The following is a 9,695-nucleotide window of genomic DNA, read 5'->3' as shown; positions in this document are numbered from 1 at the left end:
TCCAGTTCTAAAAGATCTGACCCCTTCTTCTGACCTCAGCAGACACCAGGCACGCATACAGTTCACAGACATACACATACTTGCAAAACACCATATACACAAAATAAAAATAATATTTTAAAATTTTTATTTAAAAAGATCCTAAGCAGAGTGCCTCGAGTTTCCCAGTCAGTGCCAGCTCCATGATTGTATGTCAGATTGTATGTCATCAACTTGATGAGGTTCACATGTGCTTGCTGTTTTGGTTGGACCAATCCAGTTGTCTGGCAGATGCTCTGAACCCTGATTGGCTTCTCACTGTTCTTTTACTATATGCTAATATACTCATTAAATCAGAACCAAGAATATGACTACCATTAATCGTTTTCTAGACTTACAAAAGTGTATTCTTCATTTTATAAGAAACTATCAGACTTTCCCCTAAAAGTCAGGGTATTTTCCATTTCCACCTCTAAATCTGTAGGTTCTGTTGCCTTGGGAGCGATGGGATTACAGATGCATACCACTGTCCCAACTTTCTGTGGGTTTGGGGATTTGAACTCAGGTCTTCATCCTTTCCTGACAAGCACTTTATCCTCTGACCCATCTCCCCAGCCCCAGAGTTGATCTTTACAATCCTAAGAGTTGATGTTAAATTATCAAATTCATTACTGTTTTGAAATATATTATCCTCCACTTTTTTCCAAAATAAAATGTGTGCAATCTTTCTTTTGCTTAAGTATTTTCCCCCCACAGGTGACCTTAAACCTTTTGTGAATGTAATTACTTTCTCCATGATTAGGTTATGAATTCCTCAATGGCAATCAATGACAATGACAAATTCTATATGTCAGTCAGCAGCAAATGGGGAATACAGCTCAGGGGCAGAGCAGCTGCTGAGCATGTCCGAGGTCTGAGGTGTCCATTTATATAGAAAGCCGAGTTCACAGGAGGGCATGGAAGTCAAAGCCTATGCTCCTCACACTTGAGAAATGAGTCAAGAGAACCATGAAGTCAAGGCCATCTGAAGCTACATAACAAGAATATGTCTCAAAAACTAGGATAGAATTTATGGCTTTCTTTTTGTTTGTTTGTTTGTTTGTTTGTTTTTCGAGACAGTTTCTCTGTGTAGCCCTGGCTGTCCTGGAACTTACTCTGTAGACCAGGCTGGCCTGGAACTCAGAAATCTGCCTGTCTCTGCCTCCCAGGTGCTGGAATTAAAGGTGTGCACCACCACTGCCTGGCTATGGCTTTCTTTAAAACTATGGCTTTGTTTAAAACCACTCAAACAAATATAGAACACCATATGTCTATTATACCAAATGCCTAAACATAACACCTTCAGCAAACATCACTGTGTTGCATATCCAGGTGTGGTGTTTGGGTCCTTCAAATTGGACCCTCCATTATTTGTCTTTTAAAAACATTTCAGATGTCCTCAATTGTTTATAATAATGTATGATATGCAATGGGCAACCCTTCAATATCAGACGTTATAAAATGGCCTGCTCAATAAGATGATGGCAAGAGCTCACTAGAACAGAAGAATACCAGCAGACTAGCCTACGAGGCCAAGACCTTCCCCTACTTGCCCTCTGCCGAATAAGGTATCAAAGTCAGTGTCTCAATTTTCTGGTTGCTTTGACAGTTTCCAGAGGTCATGGGACCTACCTTTTTGGCTGATGGGGCATAGTGGATGTATACAGTACCTCTTATTGCCTTTCCCCACCTTCCAGCCTCATCTCTAAAGGCAACAGCTGCGTGTCCTAGGGCTATATTGCACACTATGGACAAAGGTTTTCCATGCCTGTGGTGGTTTGACTAGGAATGAATGGCTCCCAAAGGCTCACATATTTGAGTGCTTGGTCATTAGGGAGTGGCACTCCTTGACAGGGATTCGGAGGTGTGGCCTTGTTGGAGGAAGTGTGTCATTGGGGGTGGGCTTTGGGGTTTCAGAGGCTTAAGCCAGGCCCAGTGGCTCTTTCTTTCTCTTCCTGCTGCCTATGGCTCAGGATGTAGAACTCTCAAGCTGCTTCTCCAGCTCCATGTCTGCCTGCATGCTGCCAAGCTTCCTGCCATAATGGACTAAACTTCGGAAGGTAAACAAGCCTCAATTAAATGATTTCCTTTCCAGAGTTTTCCATGGCCATGCTGTCTTTCAGCAGCAGCAGAACACCGACTAAGACAGTGAGGGATGGCTACGGCTAAGGCGGAGTCAAAGTCCAGAATGACTAAGATAAGCGTCTCCAGCCAGCTGCTGTTTCCGGCATTGTAGCCGGCATGTAAGAGGGTCCCCAGGGACACAAACTGCTGTTAGTCACATCTTTGGGTAGACATCTCCGGCAATGAATCAGACCTCACCTGTGTGATAGTGGAATGGCACAGAGGTGAAGGGGGTCCTTCTTTTTCTTTTTCCCTTGTTTTAGTTTTAGTTTTAGTTTTGTTTTATAAAACAGGTTCTCATATAACCCACACTGCCCTTGAATTTACAGCCATTCTCCTGCTTCAGTCTCCCAGAGCCACCACTCCCTTATGCTGCGTTACAGAAAGGCCTCAGCTGCTGCTTGGTTTGGTTTGCTCTGCTTGGGGAAAGTGAGCTGCCTTCCTGGGAGGACTGCAGGGCAGCCCCCGTGGAGAGAAACTGAGGCTGCCTGCCAAAGGCTAGTGTCTATTTGCCAAGCATGACTCTGAGCCACCACGGCAGCATGTCTACCAGCCCTGCAAGCCCTCGGATGAGCGTAGTGCCAGCAGCTAGCTGCCAGCAACCTCACCAGACATCCCGAGACAGAATCATCTAGCCAAGTTGCCTTGAATTCTTGAACTCCAAAGAACGTGAGAGATGATAAATTGTCATTGTTCCATTCATTACATTTCGGGGATGATTTATTATGTAACATTATAAAATAAATATATTAAAATTCTTATGTAAGTTGAGTTTACAGTCAGTTGAATAATTTTTTTCAAGTTTGCAGTTAGATAGATATTCTAACTGGTAAACTATGCATGAAAATTAAAGAGAAAAAAAAGGGGGGGCAACTATAAAAGTTCCGAGTCTGGCAATTTATCCTAAAAGCTGCATTTATGCTAAACGATAGAATGTGTGCTTACATGCAAGGTCCCAAATCCAGTCTCCAGCACCACAGATACAGCACCCATAATTATATCCAATTTCAAGACTCATTAAGGAATAAAGTAGGGAAACAAATCTAAACCCTAACCCCACCCCATCACTGTTGTAACACCTCAAAGACAACTTACAAACCTTATCTCTCTCATTTGAATGAAGAGAGAACTAGCGTAGACAAATGCTATGATGCTCTTTAGTGCTTCAGGTCTGGTACTCTGTGGTAGACGAGTTCATCAGGGATGTCTTTCAAGAACTCTATTAACTAAGGAAAAATTGCAGTAGTATAAAACCAGCCTACATGTAACGAAGTTCAAGGCCAGCTTGGGCTACAGGGAGGGACCTTGGCTAGAAGCTTAGGGGGAAAGACGCAGTTCCAGAAAAATACAAGGAAATTGACACTGCTGCTTGATCACTCGGGACAAAAATTGATTAAATGGTTTTAGAAAGAAATTTGGTACTGTGTCAACATTTGGAGGGGTGGCTTGTGACAGAAAATAACAACACTGTAAATGTAAATGTCGAACAAACAGTGTCATTTAAAACTATGTATAGATTTTTGTATCTATAGATTTTGTACTACAATGAAATTTATCTTCATGCCAAGAAAAAAAAATTTAATGATAGAAATATTTCCCTCTTGCATTTGCACATAAGAATCATAACTCATTTTTTATAATTTCCACATTTTAAGATTAGGAAAAGTAAATTCAAAGAAGAAAAATCAAGACTTGAAAATATTTAAAAGATAATATTTAAAAGAAGAAAAAATAATCAGGAGGGTAACGTTAGGTAGGGTAAATTAAGTCCAGGAGCCTTTGGATTTCATGGGTTGATCAAAGGGAGCCGTCTACAGCAAGACGGGTTAGTACACGGAGAGGCGGTTGAAGTGGCTGCTGGTCGGAAAATTGGATAAGGAAATAACCAAACAGGTGGCACAGATCCATGTGGAATGGAGGTTATAGCATCCAGAGAGGCAAGGCCAGTGGGAAGTAAAAAATGGAAACACTCAACAGAATGTGAAGTTGCTCGCCCGGCAGGGAGTAGGAGGGGAGACCAGAGCAGCAGAAATCCCCTTGTTAAGTGTTGTATAGTGTTTTCGAGTTAATCTGTGTCAAAGCCAAGAACAAAAAGTCAAGAATTTCCTTTTCCTATTACACAGAATGGAGTATAAACAACAGACTATACACAATTGGAAATGAACATTTGGGGTATATTTATTGGGAGGCTCTTGCTCTCCTGTTTTCAAGGGCGAGTAGGGTTTCATTGAGAAGTAGAGGAGATGTTCGCTATAGCAGCGTTCCCCAGGTCCCTGCTTCCGGCTAGAGTTCGTGTCATTTCTTTGGTGAGCATTGAGAAGGGGCCCACGCCCAGGGTCAGCTTTCACTCTCTCAGAGCTGAAGATGAACAGACCACTGGTGAGCATGCTTAATGACATCCCCAAGAAGGACGCCCGATCCCCTAGCTGCCAATTTGGTAAAAATCTAGGAACAAAGTCCTCACAGACTTCCAGGCATTTCCCTCTGTCTTCTCATCAAATCAAAATCAATTTGTACTTCACTACAGAAACTCTAAGTATTTTAATATGACAGTAGTTATCGATGTGTAGGTTTGAGGAGTTATTTAAATTTTTTTTTTTAAAGTGGTATTGGACATGGGGCATTTAGGCAAGCCCTTTATCGTGGAACCGTATCTCCAGCACAGGTTTTAGATGTGGTCTCTTAACTGTCAAGGCTGGCCCTGAACTGCCTCTGTGACCCAGGCAGCCTTGAACTTGCCATCCTCCTGTCTTAGCCTTGTGAGCAGTTGTAAGCACAGGCCTGCACTGTCAAACCCAGCTTAGTCTTATGTTTTTCAGAATAGATGATTTCGGTAAATTTGTGTTAACTTTGGCTGTACAGTGTAGTAGCTATGTTAATGATCAACTCTTCAGTCTTTTGAAGCCAACATGAATAACCTGATGCTGATTTTTTTTCTTGTTTCAGTAATAAGTAAAATAATTACAGAAACCAAAAAAACTCAGATGAGTAGGGGTAGAAGCCTAAACAACAGAGTGGCGCTGAATATACCAAACTCTATCAGATTGATGAACACAAGGATTTAGGAGTCAAGAAGAGACTGCGGGCAAATCACAGGATCTATCCTTTCAGCTTGGACGTTGCTGTCACTAAACAAGATGAAGCTATGAAATAAAATGGGGTGTGTTGGTATAAGAAGGCTGAGGCAGGAGGACTGCTGCAAATTCTAGGGCTATAAAGCAAAAACCCTTGCCCCCAGGACTGCGTACAACAAGACAAGGAAAAGGACAAGAACTGTCTCTTAGATTCACTGATTAGATGCATCCACTGAGTAGAACCTGAAACCCCAGCTCTTGAGAAGCCAAGGCACAAGAACTGAAAATTCAAGGCCTTTCTAGGCTACAAGTCAGGCTTCCTTCTCAAGAAAAAAAAAAAAAAAGTCCACTGAGATAACCAAAAGCTAGATGGCTGAGATGGCTGTTGAGTACCAGAATATGAAGTATATAGAGCTTAGAAATAAATATGATGACTTACACCTTCAGCATAAGTGTTGTAAGGAAATAAGATTCCCCAGGAAAGATAAAATGAAAAGTGTAATTTTGCCTAGAAATTTACATTTTCCTCCAAAATCCAACCCCCCAGACACACCATCTTCTAGCATCATCTACACATACCAGAATGTGCCACTGGACATCATATTGCCATCTCAACTGTTAATGAATTTATTCTATTGTAGGTCAAGCTGGTTGCTGCTGGAATTAGCTATGCCACATTGACTGGCATTTCACAGCTGCATGGTCACAGCTGCACGGTCACAGCTTCACAGTCACAGCTGCTCATGATTTTCTCACCTCCCTGTGTACTTATAACCCAGATCGCCAGCTAGAGTAGTTCTCACACGCTCATCTCATTTCCCTACCCCAAACCCTTCTGCACTGCCCTGTGATTACAACCAGCCTAAGCCCCACCCTCATTTTCCAATGCTCCTTAACGTTGCTCTCCACCTAAAAGGGCTGGGCTCCTCCTAGCAGCTATCCTCTGCTGCTATTCTATGGAGACCAGCCCACAGTTACAGCACACAGCTGCTATTAAACAAAGTTTCTAGGTGGTTGTGGCACCACCCACCTGTAGTCTCAGCAAGTGGGAGGCTGGCTAATCCAGGAAAATTGCCAAGAATCCAAGGCCAGCCTAGGCTACATAGTAGCAGGCAAGCCAGATACTTAGCAAAACAAAAACAAAACAAAACAATCAAATGGAAAAACAAACATAAAACCCCCCCAAAAAAACCCCAAAAGATTTCAGTTCCTAAACTGCAATATGTTTACATTGTTATAAGCATTTTATTCTCCTTTGCTAAAACTAGAAAATGAGCAGTTCTACAGCTTTAATAAATTTACTGTGTACTTTCCCTCTAAAAACAGGTGAGCAACTTATCAGAGCGGAGCACACAGTGCTACCTTCTGTCCTGATTTGGGCAGATAATCATCTCATGCTAAATAAGCGTCCAACGAATGCTAGCGATTCCCACCTCCTGATAGTTCCACTGCTGCTAAGTCCCATCCCAGCCAGTGGGTGGACTTAATTACCAGATCATATGGGAACTCTGATAGCATTCCAAAGAAATGCCAAACTTCTCTCTAAACTGGCTGCAGCGTTTTCCAATCTAGAATAACTAGTTTTTATGTGTGGAATCATCATGCAAATGATTTAACCCGAGTTTCCCATCATTTGTCCAATGAGAGAATTCCAAAACAAAGATTAACATTTATTGAGCACTTACAAGCACCGGCCTTGGTCTAGACACTTTACATGGTTTGCTGATTTTATTTCCTGTAGTTAAGTCCTAACAGGATGCGGTTAAATTTCGATTTCAGATTTTTCTTTTTTCCCAAGTTAATACATACAACCCTTGCAACTGTTGCCCAAAAGTCTTTTGGAGTTAGGTACTGCTATGTTCCAGGACTGAGCCCAGACTCTAGAACTGCTGGGAATTTCAGGTACTTCGAGAAGTCCAAGCAATAATAAAGAAAAACATACTGGGCTTGATAATGCATGGCTTTTATCCCAGCCCTCGGGAGGCAAAGGCAGGTGGGTTCCTATGAGTTCAAAGCCAGCCTGGTCTACATGGTGAGCTCCAGGCTAGTCAGGGCTAGACCTTGTCTCAAAACAAACAAACAAAACACTTAAGAAAATATAGTTCCGGGGCTGGAGAGCTGGCTCAGTGGTTAAAAGCACTGACTGCTCTTCCAGAGGTCCTGAGTTCAATTCCCAGCGACCACATGGTGGCTCACAACCATCTGTAATGGGATCTGATGCCCTCTTCTGAAGACATCAGGTGTGTCTGAAGACAGCAACAGTGTACTTATATATAATAAATAAATAAATCTTAAGAAAGAAAGAAAGACAAAGTTCCTATAAGAGTAACTAATAATAAATTCATGATAAGTGACTGTCCTTCCAGGTCACATACTTCCCTTGCTTGACCCTCCCTCCTCACTCCCAATGCTATTAGACCTGAGTCATTCCTTGTAGATGCTCACGGAATTCTACTGACACGTCTTCAAAATATTCTGCCAAGCTCCTAAAGGATTACGGTGTTGAGTGACAATAATTCTTGAATTGGAACTTTAATGAAAGATTCTTTGTGAGCTGAGGTGTGAATGAAAGGCTATTGGGATATGAATTGACCATATCAGTTTCTGTAGATCAGATGACAGATTAGCCTGCCTCTGCCGCCTGCTGGGATTAAAGAACTGTGCCACCAGGCCCTGCCCCAGGTTTCTGATCCTGCTCTTTAAGAATAGACCTTGCGGCTGGAGAGATGAGTCAATGGTTAAGAGCACCCACCGGCTGCTCCAGCAGAGGATGCGGCTTTGGTTCCCAGCACTCTCTTGATGGTTCACGCGTGATGCTCCAGTTCCAGAGGATCAGATGTCCTCTCTACTGCCATAGGCACCAGGCATGCATGAGATGCACATTCATAACGCAAGCAAAGCACTCAGACCCATAAAAGTAAAACTAAATAAACCTGATTTTTGTTTTGTGTTTTTGACATAGAGACTCACTATATAGATCAAGCTGGCCCCAAATACAGAAATATGTGTCTACCTCAAGAGTGCTGGGAGTGAAGGCATGTGCCACCAAGCCTGGCTAAATCTGTGGTGATGATGATAATGATGATGATTAAAAATAATTAACTCTTCGGCTGGGTTTGCTGGTGTACAGCTTTAATTCCAGTGCTCAGGATATCAAGGCAGGTGGACATCTATGAGTGCCAGGCCAGCAAAGGCTGCACAGTGAAACCATGTCTCAAAAAAAAAAAAAAAAAAAAAAAGTTTAAATAAGTGGAATTTTTAGGGGCCAGAGAGGTAGCTCATAGAGTACCTGCCTGGAAGGCAGGTCTAACACTGCCTAAGTTGGGTGTGTATAGCGAAACTCTGTACTCCAGCACTCAGCCATGGAGGCAGGAGAACCACCCTCACCCTCAGCTACATTAATGAAGTCAGCCTGGGCTACAGGGACACCTTGTCTTCACGCAAGCAAGTATTCTAAAATTCAGTAAATATTTTTAAAGCTGGGTGTGGTGGTACAAACCTCTAATCCCGGTACTGAGGAGAAGCAGCTCCCTTAGCTCAAGTCAAGACCCTGTTTTCAAAAACAACAGCAATAACAAACAAACAAACAAACAAAAAGTTCCGGGCCAGCTCATTTGAGATTTTGCCTCAAATAAATAAATAATTTTTTTTTACATTTATTTATTTACTTATTTATTTATTATAAGTACACTGTAGCTGTCTTCAGACACTCCAGAAGAGGGTGTCAGATCTTATTACGGATGGTTGTGAGCCACCATGTGGTTGCTGGGATTTGAACTCAGGACCTTCGGAAGAGCAATCCATGCTCTTAACCACTGAGTCATCTTTCCACCCCCCATAAATAAATAAATTTAATGATCAAGAATATCTACTGGTCTCAGTCTCTAGCTGCATATGTAGCAGAAGATGGCCTAATCGGCCATCATTGGGAAGAGAGGCCCCTTGGTCTTGCAAACTTTATATGACCCAGCACAGGGGAAGGCCAGGGCCAAGAAGTGGGAGTGGGTGGGTAGGGGAGCAGGGACCAGGGGAGGGTATAGGGATATACCTATACCCTCAGGATAGCATTTGAAATGTAAATAAAGAAAATAATAATAAATTAATTAATTAAAAAATAAAAAAGAATAATTAAAATTTTATAAAAAGAATATCTACTGGTCTCATTTCTATATTCCGATTGCCAATTATTAAATGCAACAATGGTAATTTTCCCCAAAGTTTCTCAAATACATTAGAGTTCACCCCTCAAGATCTTCAGGGAATTTTTAAAAGCTCTTGCTGACCATGATAGCACTTGCTGTTTTCATGTTGGATATAGCAGCTCAGAGATGCCTCAGGGGGGTGCTTGCTGGGCAGCCTGACAACCTGAGTTCAGTACACACACACACACACACACACACACACACACACACACACACACACACGAGAGGAGCTGGAGAGGTGGCTCAGTGGTTAAGAGCACTTGCTGCTCTGGCAGAG

The sequence above is a fragment of the Mus pahari genome, chromosome 7 (assembly GCF_900095145.1).
Source record: "Mus pahari chromosome 7, PAHARI_EIJ_v1.1, whole genome shotgun sequence".
Taxonomy (NCBI): domain Eukaryota; kingdom Metazoa; phylum Chordata; class Mammalia; order Rodentia; family Muridae; genus Mus; species Mus pahari.
This window is presented reverse-complemented; position numbering follows the sequence as displayed.